Source organism: Malus sylvestris, chromosome 10 (genome assembly GCF_916048215.2).
Source record: "Malus sylvestris chromosome 10, drMalSylv7.2, whole genome shotgun sequence".
In the NCBI taxonomy this organism is placed as follows: domain Eukaryota; kingdom Viridiplantae; phylum Streptophyta; class Magnoliopsida; order Rosales; family Rosaceae; genus Malus; species Malus sylvestris.
Genome location: NC_062269.1, coordinates 15210967 through 15226135, shown reverse-complemented (window position 1 = coordinate 15226135; position 15169 = coordinate 15210967). Strand labels below are relative to the sequence as shown.

Sequence of the window (15169 nt, the reverse complement as noted above, 5' to 3'; positions counted from 1 at the left end):
TCTCCCATATTCATTCTATCATTATAGAATGTTTAAAGTCATAACTTTAACGAAGAAGTATTCTTTTTCATTTCCAAAATTAATATATCATATATTTGTATATATATATTCGAATTTAGGAACATGATTAACTCCCACTAATCTTTTGTAAACCTAGTAAACAAAAGATTCATTTTCATCTTTATGAGAAATCAAACGATTTGATCTTTCTCTTAGAAGACGTTTGTAGCTCCCACTAGCTTGCTAAGATCCATGATGGATGGATCTCTACAACTTACATGTCTTGTGATTCATAGTTTTAGACATATATTATCAAGACTATCTTAATAATGGTTTCGGAAACCCATCTTATGTCCAAGCATTGAATCACCATTTAGTTGTAGCTAGCAATCATCGAATTAATTGAAAACAAGACTACGTCAAAGATGGTTTCTTCAAAGTCAACCATTCTCTTTGATTGTAGTGACCTTAAGCTACCAATTAGCTTTAAAGGTTTCATTATTTTGGGTCAAATGGTGCTTTACCATTTCTTTGAGTATATATCGTATATACACTTAATGTAGTCATAAGGATTTTCATTCTTATTTCTTTCGAATTAAGAGGTGTAACTCTATGACACAGTCATAAAGTTCAAACCATTCAACTGAGACAGTTTATAAATCCTTCTCGACTACCTTAGAGCTTGTGGCGTAGGAACTAGGTTGTTATATTTGTTGATTATCATCTTGTCTCTCAAAGAACCCATTCTTTGAGTTCTATCTCTCATTCATTTGCGTTAGGCAAATCATATTGTAGGATTACAATGAACTACCCAACAAACAACATTTGTTAGTTGGTTTATAGAAGTGATATCCAAATGTTAATTTAAGGATACCCACAAGATAATTCTTTAAACAAATATTGCTTAGTAGCACACAACCCCAAATCTTAACATGATTAAGATTTGTCTTTCTTTCCAACTATATCCTATAGAGTCATGAAAATTTTGGAAGATCTTCTAATTGACAATCATATTGTCTTAGAAGTATATATCCTATATATGGGCAATTGATAACATCCAACGAACTAAATCTTATTCGAGTTCGTTCTTCTCTTAATGGAGAAATCCATTATCATATGATGCTTCTTTGCTTGATATCATTCAAGAAAACTGTTCTAAAGTGTTACCTTCCCTTGGATCAAATCTAAAGAGGTAAATACTTTAGACATCTTACTCATCAACTTACATTTCTTGAATTCTTTGAAACCTTTTGCAAAGTATTCGGAATTGTGTTTATTCAAAATAAATGATAGTCCAACCGAGAGCGATCTTCGGTGAATGTCATACAACATGAGTAGTATTATGTTGTGGACAAGTGCCACTAACATCTAAGTGAATTAACCTCAACAACTTTGTGATTCTTTCTTCCTTTCCAAAAGAATAAAGATTCAAACATTTTGCCTCTATACAATTTTAACAAGAAGGCATTGGATCCGGATCTAACGATCCAAAGCATCCATCTATGACCAACTCATAATTTATGTTTTAGAGGTATCACAACTCAGTTGGGATTAGTCACCTCCTTGCAACCTTTTGGGTTTTAAGCATCGTTATATTCTAAACAGTTAACACTACCATATCATCTCTACTATAGAGACAATCAATTAGATCACAATAATCTAATCATTCATTAATAAAGAACAATGTTTTGTCAAACAAAACATTCATCCATCCCTTATAGTGATGGAATTAAGTTCCTTAAAATTGGAATGTAAAGACAATCTTTGGTTTTTCCAATTTCTTTGGTAGTTCATATGAGGAAGTAAGTACCATCTGCTTTCACAGAGATCTACATTTCATTCACGTTCCGAATGTGAAGTACTTTCTCTTCTCTCATTAATCTTCTACTTTTTATTAGCCACACTTTTACAACGATTGTAAAACATAGTTACTAATACGGAATCAAGCATTCAAGTAGAAGAACCAACTGTTTTGAACTTTTCAAGAACAATTTACAACACCTTCGAAAGGTGTGTTCTTGACACTTGCAAGATATTTCTTGCAAATACCCCTTCCAATGTCCATCCTTTCATAAAGAAAGTTTGTTCCCTTGGAGTTTATTTCGCTTTCTTCATTTGACTTCTCCTTTTGACTACAATAGTCATGGTCCCTAAACTCCCACTATCTCTCTTGAAACTTATTTCAATTGTGTTATACACATCAAACGATTTGGAGAGTGTGTGGTTATTGTTCACTATATAGTTTACAATAAACTTAGTGAACCATTTGGATAGGGACACAAAGGTGAAGTCCTTGCCTAGTTTCCGTTTCTAGAAGTGGTTTAACACTTCAACACTCAATGATTCAAAATCATCATAAGTCCATGTTGATGGACTATTTTTGTCAACCAACCATTATGTTCTAAACATAATTACAAACTTTCAAGAGTTGTTCAAGGCAACTCTCATTTCTTCATACAACAATTTGTAAGTGAAGAATCATGGCACATAAAGTGTCCATGCCCTTGTGCTTTCTTATCAAGTTCTTTGTTCATTTAACAAAGAAATAAGCACTAGTGTTTGCATTAGCTAAGGGTTGTTCAAATCAACTCTTATTTCTTCATACACCGATTTGTAAGTGAAGAATTATGACATTAAAAGTGTTGTCCTCTTTATGATAGACTTTATCTAACATGTTCTTCCAATGATACATTATCAATAGGAAGATTGTGAGGATTAGACTACTTAGGTACATATACAATCCATTTAAGACAATCTTTGGGATTGTGGTACCAAGTCCGAAAACTAAAGCATTCGGCTTTTCTTTGTCAAGTTTTGGATAGCGTTCGCAAATTTATTGGTAAACAAATACATAACGAATATAAATTGATTGATTTTAAGCCATTTGATTCGGGTCTTTAAATCAAATAGCACCACCCACTATTTTTGGCAAATTCCATATCCCTCATCGGAAGTCGAGAGTTTTGGAGGAAACTCTTAGTAGGGTATGGGAGACTCATCATTACCAAGCCCACCTCACAATGATATGATGTTGGCTAACATCAATAATAATGAGAGAGTACACTTACTCATTTGCATCTCTTGCAAGTACCCATCTTATTTGGCCTCTAGAGAATGAAGCCTCACAATGATATGATGTTGGCTCCATTGCACTTAGTTAAGTCATTCCCACCATGCAAGTTCGGGTAGGGGTTCAAGAACAACCTCACAATGATATGTGATGCGAAATATATAAGCACACAAATTAAACCCTCTTTTTATCAATTGTAGTAAAGTATGTAAGTAGGGATCGTTCTAGGCCGGGGATTAGGAGGGATTGCTAAATCACTTGGAAACTGACTTGAAAACGTAAAAACAAAGTTTAAAACACTAACTAGACTCAAAAAAATGCAAAACTATACTTTAAAACACTAAAACAAACCAAAAGATTCAAAACAGCCCCTAAATACTCAAAACTACCTTAAACACACAATCTGGGCAGTTTTGGGACTCTAACACAAACTTGGACGAATTTTGGTTTTCTAATGAACTAAAACACTTAAAAACATAATCTAAGACAAGTTCTAATTAATATGACTCAAAGAAATAAGATGGGGTTGATTTTGGACGAAAATAATTAAATTAAGACAAGAACAAAGTAAACAAATTCTTAGACAAATTTAAGTGAATCAAAACAGATTGTAAAATGAATTTGAATGAAACTTATGGATGGAAGGCTAGCTAGGAGGTTCTTCTCCACACATGTCACACTTGCATACAAAACGATTTCCAGTTGCTTTTCGATAAGTTATGAATACTCAACGCCCCAAATTAACCGTGAATTGCACTAATTAACCCTCGGTTTTTCCACAAGTTATTGGATTGGATGATTGCATACGACAACCCAAAACATTCCCTACAAGTTCCCTACATGAATTGCATAATAGAGATACAAGCAAGAATCATTAAGTTCTATGAAAAACATAAGCATTGACGAGGCACTCGTTACTATGATTTGCATGAAACTTATGCCAAGAATTTACTTAACGTGATTGTGACTAGCAACCTTCACTACTTGTGAATATAAGTTCATAACGATTAGGTGAAACTCCCTTATATTCTAGCGTTAAATTCATGCATGAAAATTAAGCGTGCACTCTCAACCAACATACACAAATCATTTTTTATACGATCGGATAAGTAAATTGAATTCACAACTTATGAATCACAACTGGATGTAATCAAATCATATTGCAAGTATGAACATGGTTTCGAATCACCCCCTAACTAAGAGGGGTTTAGTTCCTCATACTCACAAAGCGAAGATACATAAAATTAGACATTAAAATCAAAGGAAAGAAAACACCTAAAATGCTCCAACTTGGGTAGCAAGTGCATCCAAGAATTCTCCTTTGTTTGCTTGCGGCAGATTGCTTTGTGGACGGATTTTTGGGTAGTTTTATGATGTAGAATGGATGGGGAATGGTATGGAAAGGTTTAGGGTAAGTGTGGAGGAGTGTTTGAGGGTTGGAGGGTGGTGGAGAACTAGGCAAAGAGGGTGGAAGAAGGTGGAGTGGCTGTTATGTTTTCTAGGCACTAGAATGGTGTTTTTGGGGTGTTTTGCTACCTACGGTGAGTATGGACGAATTTCTGTGATGAATGGTGAATATGAGAGTGTGAACCCTTTGCCAAGGGGTGTAAACATGTATATATAGGCCCCAAAAACCTTAGAAAATCAGGTTAGGCTAGGGAGAATGCATGGCAAAGAGTGTATGTGGTGTGCAATGGTCCAAGGGTGAAAATGAAGTGATGATGCAAAGTGTGAAGGGTAAAATGGAGTGGTCTTGTAGCTAGGGGGCATGAATGATTGTGTACATTGCATAGAGATGGAAAGGGAGGTGAAAATGTGTCAATAAATGGGTCAAAGGTGCAGCAACATGTGGTACACAAGGCATGGGATTCCAAATGTGAATGATGGAGCATCAATTGGTGCATGTTATGGTTGTGAAAGTTGTATAAAATTTTGTGGGTGAAGGGAACAAGAGGTATCAAGCAATTAAGTGTAATAATTAAATGAATTGAAGCATGAAATAAAAAATTATGTGGGGACAAGAGTGATCAAGCATGGCATGGGAATCCAAAGGGAATTCTATGTTGTTTTGCATGGCAATGAAGGCAAGTTGGGGTGACAAATTTTTGGGCTGAGTTCTTCATCTTTTGGACCATAATTCTTCACATTCTTGGCCTCTTTAGCTCTCAAATTCGTCCATCCACTTTGGCCTAAATATGTGACATGCATTCCAAGCTCCATTTTGCTCCAAAATGCATCTTCTTGCCTACTTTGTCCATAAGATCTGAAAACACACGAAAATGACTTTAAACATTAAAATAACTAAGGAAACACGACATAAATGCACAAGAACAAGCCAACTAAGTCGCATAAATATGCTCCTATCAATATGATGTTGATCATTCTCGTTGCCTACCTTCACAACATCATGTATGCGTATAGGATTCATTCTGAGTGTAAGCACGCACTTTGTACTCCCCCATGATAGGGTGAAGTCGATGTACGAGTCACAAACGATCAGAGCCTACCACGGTGGAAGGCCACGAAAGAGTGTTCAAAGCACTCTCATGCTTATCAACTTAATAATGGTTTGGTTAAGGGTTTTAGGTCTCATCATATATAAACATTCATTTTTATCTTATTAAAACAATTTGGTCCTATTACAACTATTGGTCCATGTGATAGATTTAGTAGTATATAATACTCCCACTAAGCTTGTAAAACGGTTTTTAAAGCAAGAGTATATGGTACTACTAACATAAGGTTTGCATTCATTGATGGACTATATAGTTGCCTTAGGGCCTTAGGATGACTATGAACCTTTGATTAGATCCAACACGAGCCTAGTGTTGAATCTCGGTCTAGGGATGGTGATTGATTTTAGTTACGCGTTTAATCACATTAAGGCGTGTTGTCTTATTGGGCGTTGGACCCAACTACTCCAATTTCATGCATATCAAATAAAACAAGAAAAGGAGTACTTCAAAGTAAAGAAGAGCTTATGCTCTTTTACAACATTTGATCAAAACAAATTACTTTCAAGTAAAGAAGAGCTTGTGCTCTTTTACAACATTTGATCATATCAAATTACAACCAAAATCTAATCTACACATTCCCATGGTTCAAACAAATTTGAGACGGCCTTTCACATAGCTCAATTATCGTAGGCTTTGGTTCAGAATCACCCTTTAATTAATTAACGCTTTAACTAATTAAACTTTGAATGCAACATTGTCATTTGGTTTTTGTATCCATAGAATTGATTTAAATGGAGCTAAATGAAATGAAAATCCAATTCTCATTTAAAGAGACAAAACCATTTTGTTCTCAACCTAATTTGGGCCAAAATGCAATAACCTCAACTTTTTGGGCTATGTTGCAAAACGTAAACTTTTGAGCTCATTTTGCAAAAACACAAAAGTCCATTACTTTATGTAATTACAACTAGAACCCAAAAATTTCAACAAATTCAAAAACTTCATTAAAGGAACAAAACAATTTGTCCTTTAATGATTTTGGGCCTTTACGTAAATACGTAAACTTTTGGGTCAAACTGCAAATACACAAAAGTATCAAAACTTTATGTAATTGCATAAAAGCCCCAAAAGAACCCTATTTTAATAGGGTGGCCGGTTATAGAGAGTGAAGGGAGTGATGTGTGTGTTGATTTGTAGGTTTGACATAAAGTCATGCAAGTGGTGCAAGTGGTGCAAGAGGTGTGTGACATAAATTCATGCAAGTGGTGCATGACATAAATTCATGCAAGTGGTGTGTGTGTAAGAGAAGTACTTCTTACACACCCATCACCATTTCTATCACCTTTCAAAATTTCAATCACATTTAAACATTTGAAAAAGCACAAAACAAAGACTTTATGAAATAAATCAAAACTTTGAATCAAAACACCAAACTTTTTGTTCTTGGCTAAAAACATCAAGAACAATGAAGAACATTCATGAAAAACCCAAAAAAGCTCCATGAACATTTTTCACCCAAAGACATCCCAAAAACACTAAAACTTAAGGGCAATAACATATAACCATACTAGGGTACATAGGGGTTCCAAAAGTCACTTTCAAACACTTTTAATAAGACAAACATGAACCCAAAAATCCAACCTTTGGATTTGGCCAAATTTCCCAAAACCATGGCACCAAATTTTTAGCGCCAAAATTCATGCTTATATGAACTAAATCTACACCATTTGAGATGGCAAATTTTCTAACAAAATTTACATTCAAAGAAGCAAGAATAAAGCTTGTACCAATTACAACATTCAAATAAAAAAAAACTATGAACTACAAAACCCAAAAGGATTCACCAACTACTAGACCTAGGCTCTGATACCACTTGAAGCAAATTTTGTGAAAAACATGTTCATTTGAGCAACATCTATAGCATGCAATTAACAATTAAAGGCGTAATCATGCTTGCATGCACTCAAAAACAAAACATTACCCATGAAATTCAAAGCCTAGTAGTTAGGTGAACCAAGACTCAACTCAAAAGAAAGTGAGTTGAGAAATTTATACCTTTGTAGATTCCTCTTTGCAAAAGCAAAGGATAATCACCCAAGAGATAGGGCCTTCATTCCTTGCTTCTTAGATCCATGGATTTGGATGGAAGAATAGGTTTCTCCAAGTTCTCAAAATTGAGAACCTCTAAGTCTCCACACCAAGGTAAGATTTTAAGAAGAAATGAGTGACCTAGAGGAAGTAAGATTGCTAGCTATTTTCCTCTAGGGTGGCCGGCCTCTTTAGAGAGAAAAGAGAGCTTGTGTTCTCATCCTTTCCCCAAAAGAAAACCCTAAATGAATTTTGGCTATAAAGTCATATTTATACCTTCCTTCATTGGAGTGGCAAACTTGTAATTAGAGCAAGTTCACTACCTTCCTCTAAATGGCCGGCCTTAAGGGTTTATTGGGCTTTCAAGCTCTTTGTTTATTCAAGTTGTCATACAACTTGAGTTAATGGGTTTGACATTCAAATCCCATTGGGCCTTGCGGCCCAAAACTAACCCTAGGTCTATAACGAACTTATTCGTTTGATTAATTAACATATTAATTAATTCTAGCCATAAATAAATAATTAAACCATTTAATTATCCTTACTCATCTCCATTGTTTCTTCAATCTCTACCTTACACGGTGTACGATCCATTAGGTTCCTTTTAGCAAGGTAGTGGGCGATTGTTACTCTTAACGATCGATTGTGAATTGAAACTTACTTTCAATTCTCCCTTTAGTGATTACTCGCCTTTAGGGCTACCACAAACCATGAGTGACACCTAGCAGTATGTCATGGCTACCCAAGCTAATCAGAGGAGGTGGAGAACCTATTCAGTTTAGGATTACAATGCAATACGGTCTTTCTCTAATACAATACTCTTGATCACATTGTTTGGTTTGATAGTTTATTCATGTCTACTATCCAATGTGATTCATTTACTTATATGATTACTTTGAATGTGATTTGGAACGACTTCCTAAATCTCATTCATACTCTAACCAGAGATTCTTAATCATATCATAGAGTATTCTCCCTCAAACGGTTTGAAGGTTAGAGATCCCTTGTTGCGCATTCACTTGCCTCCACGGCTAAGTGGCTTAACCCCAACTATGCCGTGGACACCCTCGAATGGAGTGACTTTGACATAGTCAAAGATCAAGGACTTAACCACAAGACAACTGTGATGCCTCAGGTCAAATGACTACTTTGCATTATCCCAACCATGAGTTCTCATGTGACATGAGTATGAGAACTCCTCGTTGATCGTGTTCAGTGGACTCATTCGCTATTAAGCACCTACATGCTTGTCTTAGTGTCAATTACACTAATGACTCGAGACCAGTCACTCTCCATGAGAGAAGACATAGCACGTACTGATCTTAACGGACTGTCAATGCCCAATTGGCAATCCCATGATCAGGAACGTTTAGGATATGTTTAAGAAAGAGAATGGTCTCATAAATCTAACTTGTTTAAATTACATTATCCTAAATATATATTTCTTGGACTTATTGTTTAAGCATATAACATTTATATGAGACGGCTTAAAACAATAATCTTTGCCCTTGATATTAAACTAGATTAGTTTAACATGTGAAATGTCCGTAAAGTATCATCACATGATTGGTTTTAGGGCACATTTCCAACAACTGGCTCAAGTCCAGTCTTTTTGATGCGTAAAATAACTAAACACACAAATTAAACCCTCTTTTTATCAATTGTAGTAAAGTATGTAAGTAGGGATCGTTCTAGGCCGGGGATTAGGAGGGATTGCTAAATCACTTGGAAACTGACTTGAAAACGTGAAAACAAAGTTTAAAACACTAACTAGACTCAAAGAATGCAAAACTATACTTTAAAACACTAAAACAAACCAAAAGACTCAAAACAGCCCCTAAACACTCAAAACTACCTTAAAAACACAATCTGGGCAGTTTTGGGACTCTCACACAAACTTGGACGAATTTTGGTTTTCTAATGAACTAAAACACTTAAAAACATAATCTAAGACAAGTTCTAATTAATATGACTCAAAGAAATAAGTTGGGGTTGATTTTGGACGAAAATAATTAAATTAAGACAAGAACAAAGTAAACAAATTCTTTGACAAATTTGGGTGAATTAAAACACTCTAAAACACAACCAAAACAGAAATTAAACACTTTGAAACAATAAAGTAAAAGGGGGATTTTGGTTTTAATGAATTTGAAAACAAAACAAACTTTGTAAAACAAAACAGATTGTAAATGAATTTGAATGAAACTTATGGATGGAAGGCTAGCTAGGAGGTTCTTCTCCACACATGTCACACTTGCATACAAAACGATTTCCAGTTGCTTTTCGATAAACTATGAATACTCAACGCCCCAAATTAACCGTGAATTGCACTAATTAACCCTCAGTTTTTCCACAAGTTATTGGGTTGGATGATTGCATACGACAACCCAAAACATTCCCTACAAGTTCCCTACATGAATTGCATAATAGAGATACAAGCAAGAATCATTAAGTTCTATGAAAAACATAAGCATTGACAAGGCACTCGTTACTATGAATTGCATGAAACTTATGCCAAGAATTTACTTAACGTGATTGTGACTAGCAACCTTCACTACTTGTGAATATAAGTTTATAACGATTAGGTGAAACTCCCTTATATTCTAGCGTCAAATTCATGCATGAAAATTAAGCGTGCACTCTTAACCAACATACACAAATTAGTTTTTATATGAATGGATAAGTAAATTGAATTTACAACTTATGAATCACAACTGGATGTAATCAAATCATATTGCAAGTATGAACATAGTTTCGAATCACCCCCTAACTAAGAGGGGTTTAGTTCCTCATACTCACAAAGCAAAGATACATAAAATTAGACATTAAAATCAAAGGAAAGAAAACACCTAAAATGCTCCAACTTGGTAGCAAGTGCATCCAAGATTCCTCCTTTCCCTTGCTTGCGGCATGAAGCTTGTGGACAGATTTTTGGGTGGATTTATGGTGTAGAATGGATGGGGAATTTTGTGGAAGGGTTTAGGGTGAGAGTGGAAGAGTGTTTGATGGTTGGGGAGTGGTAGAGAACTAGGCAAAGAGGGTGGAAGAAGGTGGAGTGGCTGTTACGTTTTCTAGGCACTAGAATGGTGTTTTTGGGGTGTTTTGCTTCCTAGGGTGTGTATGGACGAATTTCTGTGATAAAATGATGAATATGGGGGATTGTCCTTTGGCCAAGGGGTGTAAACATGTATTTATAGGCCCCAAAAACCTTAGAAAATCAGGTTAGGTTAAGGATGAAATGCATGGTAATTTGTGTGTGTGGTGTGCAATGGTCCAAGGGTGAAAATGAAGTGATGATGCAAAGTGTGAAGGGTAAAATGGAGTGGTCTTGAAGCTAGGGAGCATGAATGATTGTGTACATTGCATAGAGATGGAAAGGGAGGTGAAAATGTGTCAATAAATGGGTCAAAGGTGCAGCAACATGTGGTACACAAGGCATGGGATTCCAAATGTGAATGATGGAGCATCAATTGGTGCATGTAATGGATGTAAATGTTGTCTAAAATCTAATGAGTGAAGGGAACAAGAGGTATCAAGCAATTGAGTGTAATAATTAAATGAATTGAAGCATGAAATTAGAAATTATGTAGGGGACAAGAGTGATCAAGCATGGCATGGAATCCAAAGGGAATTCTATGTGGTTTGCATGGCAAGGAATGCAAGTTGGGGTGACAGATTTTTGGGCTGTTTCTTCATCTTTTGGACCATAATTCTTCATATTCTTGGCCTCTTTAGTTCTCAAATTCGTCCATCCACTTGGCCCATGCATTTGCTATCCATTCCAAGCCCGAAACATGCTCCAAAGGCCTCCAAAATGCATCTTCTTGCATACTTTGTACTTAGAGTCTGAAAACACACGAAAATGACTTTAAACATTAAAATAACTAAGGAAACACGACATAAATGCACAAGAACAAGCCAACTAAGTCGCATAAATATGCTCCTATCAAATTCCCCCACACTTAGCTTTTGCTAGTCCTCGAGCAAAACAAAGAGATAAAACGAAACAAAACAAATAAAACACAACCTAAACCTTCCAACATTTGCCTCAGGGATTTCCAATGCACATGACATGTTAAAAATCATTATCCCCACAGATTTGAGTCATCTTTACACTTAAGCACATACTTAATCATAGTCACCACTTACTAGTTCACAATTAATCAATTAAAACAATGTTTTTGATGTAGTAACATGCGTTAGAGAAATCACTCAATTCCTTACAAGATATGCACTCAATTTTCACTCAGATTTTCTAACTACACACCCTATACTAGTTATATGTGAGAAGATTGATGTAGATATGAAAACGAACGCTCACATATATGTATCACAAAGAAAGCAATTTCTGGAGTTAATAAGCATGTTTAGATATGATCTCATGAATGGAATGCTACTACTTAGATGCGAGAACCAGTGACACCATATGCTCATACCAAATTCAAACTCCACATATTGAAACGCATGACACTCAAGATGAAGTTAAGGGTTGTAACGGGGCTTGGGGTGATGGCTAACAAATGAAGGATAAGGATAACAATCGTTCTTAAAGCAATAGCAAGTAAAGTAATGAAATTGAAACTTAGAATTCACTTAGATTGCAGAAATCAGCTTTTAGACACGAAGGGAAAATTCAAGCAATAATTAGGGCCGAATTCTATGTTTTGGACCCTTTCTTCAACAAGCAGCACTTTAAAACTCTTTTTTTTTTTTTTTTTTTTCTCAACTCTTCTTTTCTTTTCAACAAGCATAATAACTCACACTTCCCCCACACTTGTTTTCTGCCATACATTAATCAAAAGAAATTCAATTTGAATCATGTTTTACTATGCTTCAAGAACAAGGGTATGGATGGTCCTAAACTAGGCTAGGTAAGGATAATGTGGTTTAACAAAGAATGTAGGCTATCAAGGCTCAATGGGGTTAACTTAAACATATAACGATATGGGATACATGGCAGTTTGGCTTTGGTGGTGGTAACTACACAACTTCATCTTGAATATGTTTTATGCAAATCAATAGCATGCTTTGAATGAAATAGGCATGAGTTCTAGCATTTGGAACTAAATGATGAAACGCCTTCTAAGTAATAGCCAAGCAAAGAATAATGAGATCATGCAACGACTTTAGAAAACAAGAATGCACAGATTTTAACTCTCCAAATAAACGTTTAAGCTCAAGTCTCACAAGGTTGTAGCGTTAGTTTGAGTTCTTTCCTTCAAGCATGTTACAAAAACTAATTTTTTCTTTTATGATTACATGTGATTTCATAAGTTATAACCACAACCACGCATAAATAAAGAGTAAATCAAACTTTCATCCATGTTTATAACTCTCTTTAACAGTCATGCAATTACAAACCGAATCCTCATTATTGTGTTGGAAGGTACCCTAAGACACAAATAAGCGCACAAAAACAACTCTTTTTTTGGATTTTCAAAAACAATTTTTCAAATTTTTATGAATTTTCGGATTTTTTTATGTCAAAACACACTGAAACACTCCAAAACAGCTTAAAAAAAATACTTAAAACAACAAGGAACAACACTAGAAGTAATGGGTGATAAATTTCTACGAATTTCATGCAAAACAATGGTTACCCCCCCACACTTAAATCAAACATTGTCCTCAATGTTTCAAGCATATACTCACACCAAAAACAAGCAAATAATAAACGACAAATAAACATGACAAATATGGCAAAGTAAAAACCAGACAGAGTAGAGTTTAAGAACGCAAATCTGGTTTTGGAGATAGTTGATCTTGTTGACTTTCCACAGCTTTGATCTTGAACTGGATTGGAATTGTACGGCGAAGCTTTTCTCTTTGGCGATGTTGCAATTCCTTATTTGTTCTCCAAGCAGATGTGGCAGCTTCTCTAGTTCTTCATCTCAGACTCCTTCCGCTGGGATGATTGTGCAAGCTGCATTCTTCTCTGCTTGTTTCTTCTGCACGACGGGCAGGCACGAGGGAAAGGTGTTGGTCTGTTTCTTTCTTCAATCTTTCCAAGTGCCCACCTCTTGCTTTCTTTCTCCTTGTCCCTAGTTGAGGATGAATCAGCACGTTGTCTCCACATGCTTCGAGGTATCATCTTCACTTCCCTTATACGTAAGAGACGAAGAGGAAACACAAGATGATGAGTACTCGAGAGCAAGTGTTGGCTGGAGAAAGGACAGGGAGAAAGCATGATATGAGATACTCGTGCTCTCAACCTGTATGATATGAAATACTTGTGCTCTGGATGGGTTGTTTGCAAGGGTATCCCAGGGGATGAGAAATACAGAGTGACTCGAGAGGGTTTGTTGGAAAGCCATTTCAGAGAGATGAAGAAGTGCTGAGAGGGTGTGCCTTTGCTGTGGAAGGCGAAGGTAGATACTTATAGGGCTTTTCTTCACAACCGGAACTATTCTCTCACTCATTGTCGGTAGCCGGTGGATGGATGAATAGTACAAATTACGCGCTTTCTGACAAAGCTGCCAGTAATTTCCCCAAAGCTGCAAGTTGCATGTGACGAGTGACGACACGTCTGGACAAATTGATCTTTTGAAATCCGGGTTTCGGCTCGTGGTTTCTGAGCAAGCCCATTTTTTGAGAAATGAAACGCCTCTTTTGAGAAAAGAATCCGGCTTTTGAGAAAGGAGCCTCGACTCTTCGATTTGCGAGAGGACGCTTCTTCGATTTCTGAGGAGCGCTTCTTTGATTTCTTCTTTTTATAGAGGCATTAATTTTGTTCCACAACACACTTGAGCTCCCTCCTGTAAACACTCCCTTCTTGTACTTCCGAAATCTTAATCTGTCCGATCTCTTCTTTCTCCAAAACCTCTGAAAAATGTCTGGCCCTTCTGATCGTCGTTTTGATTTGAACCTTGGTGAAGGTGCAGCCCCGTATTCTCCATACAACATATGGCGCCCGTCCTTCATATCCCCTACTGGTCCTCTTACCGTTGGGGATTCGGTGATGAAAAATGACATGACCGCTGCGGTGGTGGCCCAGAACCTTGTCACTCCCAGAGATAACAGACTGCTCGCTAGACGGTCTGATGAATTGGCGGTTAAGGAGTCTTTGGCTCTTAGCGTGCAGTGTGCGGGTTCTGTGTCCAACATGGCCCAACGCCTATTTGCTCGAACCCGTCACGTTGAATCGTTGGTGGCTGAAATACAGAGTCTCAAAGAGGAGATTAGAGGACTCAAGCATGAAAATAAACAATTGCATAAGCTTGCACACAGTTATGCCACAAACATGAAGAGGAAAATTGACCAGCTGCAGGAAACTGATGGTCAGATTTTACTTGATCACCGGAGGTTTGTGGGTTTGTTCTAACAGCATCTGCCTTCGTCTTCTGGGGCGGCACCGCATAGTGAAGCTCCAAATGATCAACCTCCGATACCTCCTCCTTCCGTGGCCCCACCGACTGCTGAGACTTCGCCGACTACTGCAACTCCGCCGACTACTACGACCTCTCCCAAGCAGCCTTTGTGAAGGCTCCCTCTTGTATTATGCTATGTTTCTTTATTTCCCAGTTTGCTGTTCATTTCCACGAAGTTTAATGTTAAA

General features: G+C 36.6%; 1 protein-coding gene and 1 long non-coding RNA gene across 2 annotated transcripts in view; both read right to left on the bottom strand.

Annotated features, from left to right (window-relative positions):
- Positions 1-15169, bottom strand: part of LOC126584263 (uncharacterized) — a 62244-nt gene that overhangs the window by 28680 nt on the left and 18395 nt on the right. The window lies entirely within an intron of this gene.
- On the bottom strand, positions 4149-10841 carry LOC126584699 (uncharacterized). The gene is made up of 2 exons (XR_007610086.1): positions 10464-10841; positions 4149-4345 (listed from the first exon to the last, which is right to left on the bottom strand). It is a non-coding gene; the product is annotated as an uncharacterized LOC126584699 (long non-coding RNA).